This window comes from Rhinoderma darwinii, unplaced genomic scaffold (genome assembly GCF_050947455.1).
Source record: "Rhinoderma darwinii isolate aRhiDar2 unplaced genomic scaffold, aRhiDar2.hap1 Scaffold_830, whole genome shotgun sequence".
Lineage (NCBI taxonomy): Eukaryota > Metazoa > Chordata > Amphibia > Anura > Rhinodermatidae > Rhinoderma > Rhinoderma darwinii.
In genome coordinates, this window is record NW_027464398.1 from 1 (window position 1) to 2,500 (window position 2,500).

The following is a 2,500-nucleotide window of genomic DNA, read 5'->3' on the forward strand; positions in this document are numbered from 1 at the left end:
TATATACTGATAGTACACAGGCATATATCTATATACTGATAGTACACAGGCATATATCTATATACTGATAGTACACAGGCATATATCTATATACTGATAGTACACAGGCATATATCTATATACTGATAGTACACAGGCATATATCTATATACTGATAGTACACAGGCATATATCTATATACTGATAGTACACAGGCATATATCTATATACTGATAGTACACAGGCATATATCTATATACTGATAGCACACAGGCATATATCTATATACTGATAGCACACAGGCATATATCTATACACTGATAGAACACAGGCATATATTAGTACACAGCCATATATCTATATACTGATAGCACACAGGCATATATCTATACACTGATAGTACACAGGCATATATCTATACACTGATAATACACAGGCATATATCTATATACTGATAGTACACAGGCATATATCTATATACTGATAGTACACAGGCAGATATCTGTATACTGATAGTACACAGGCATATATCTACATACCAGTATATTAGCCTGTGCACTGATAGTACACAGGCAGCTGTTAGGACATACCTCAATATGCCCTAACAACAGGAAATATGGTAGGACAGCCCTGGGGTCCTTCAATGGACCCTGGGCTGTCTGCCCATATATGGTATGTCCCTCAATCGCGTCACAGGGATTCCTGCGATGCGATCCAAGGGGCATCTCCCTTTCTCCTGAATGCTGCAGTCCGCTGTGATCGCAGCATTCAGGGGAATAGCGGCGGAGATGAGAGGTTTCTCTGATCTCCGCCGTTATAGAGGGGGGCTGTGGCTGTGTAATACAACCATTGCCCCGCTCCTGACATAAGTGAGAGCGCTGTCAGCATGAGGTGATGCGGCCGGCGCTGCACTATAATAAGCGGCGGTGCAGGCACTGAAGACAGAACATGGGGGTGTTTTGCAGCGCGCCCGCCATGTTCTGTCTTCAGTGCCGGCAATCATTAGTGCAGCGCTGGCCGCATCGCATCATCCTGACCCCGCGCACTCGTCATGACTCAGGAGCCGGGCAATGACTATCACACAGCCGCAGCCCCGCTCTCATACATTCATGTGTTACTATACTGAGCTGTGCGGCCGCAGAGCTAAGTATCGAAATACATGAAATAACGGTATCGAAACAGTATGGAAGTTTCGAGGCATCGTGCATCCCTAACGGTCATAGATGGGGTCATAGAGTTTGGTGGTTTCTTATGTTGATCTGTTAGATTCTTCGCACTCTCTGCTGTATTGTACTGAATTGTTACATATGTGAAATCAGGGGGAAGATCTGACTATTATTAAAACAGAGGATGAAGCAGAAGAGCGAGTGAGGGTCGATCAACCGTGTAAGAGTGAACCGGAGCAGGAAATTCCAGGAGGTGTTACCAGAGGTCAGTAATAATGAATTTAGAAAGTGAACTCCGTGGTTTATTAAGCAGGACCTGCTGTGTTATTTGTTGTTGTTTTTTTAACCACATTCCTCCCCTTATACTTGGCGTCCTCCAGATTCCAACGCTGTCATTTTCTTTTTTGCCCCCCTCCATGTTGTTCCACTACAGCCCTTACTCCGTTTTGCACCTAACATATGCGTGTTGTAATTAAAGGTACAAAGAGGAGACACCATCTCTCCTCAGTAGGCGTTGCCTCACTTTTTGCTGTGACGCTGTCCAATCAGAGCGGATCGCTTCACAGCGATGCAGAAAACCTGCTGATTTTGTGAAATTTCCTGCAGGTCTTTTGCATCGCTGTGAGGCTGTCCACTATGATTAGATAGCGTCACAGCAATGAGCGAGTCAACATCTACTGAGGAGAGAAAAGGTCTTCTCCTTTCTGTTCTCTTTAAGGTGGGGTTCCTCCTTAGTTCTACATTACAGTAACACGTCAGACACTGTATTATACATAGTGCAGGACCTGAGGGAGCTGTGACTGCACATAGAAGTTCTCTACAAGGTGTTCTATGAATCCGGTCATGCACTAGGCTTAGCATCAGATTTTGGGGGGCAGCGGCTGCGATTAACAGCTGCACTCTAGGCCGAGATCTAGGAAAGCTCAGTTCAACCACTTACAGAGAATGTGTCATCAGAAAATGATCTATTGTACAAATCAAGTTTCTGTTAAACATATTTTTTATGATTTTTTGGTGGTTTTTTTTTATATTATTTTTTTGTCTTTATCTAATCTTGCAGTTTGCCCTCTGGCCAATGAGTCTCATAGTAGACTGCTCCTTACAGTTCTCAGCAGTCATCTCATTATCATCACAGGCAGGATTACACTGACAGGTAACATCTATATATGTAGATAACAAAGAATCCACCATTCATAATAGACTGACCCTTCCTGTTCTGTAGAGATCATTTCTCAGCAGTCATCTCATTATCATCACAGGCAGGATTACACTGACAGGTAACATCTATATATGTAGATAACAAAGAATCCACCATTCATAATAGACTGACCTTCCTGTTCTGTAGAGATCATTTC

General features: G+C 43.1%; 1 long non-coding RNA gene across 1 annotated transcript in view; it reads left to right on the forward strand.

Moving 5' to 3' along the window:
- The first annotated feature begins 985 nt into the window (after positions 1 to 985).
- LOC142731598 (uncharacterized) overlaps positions 986 to 2,500 on the forward strand; it is a 6,594-nt gene continuing 5,079 nt past the window's right edge. Inside the window, exon 1 of the long non-coding RNA XR_012879038.1 lies at positions 986 to 1,410. This is a non-coding gene — a long non-coding RNA (uncharacterized LOC142731598). The remainder of the gene's footprint in view (positions 1,411 to 2,500) is intronic.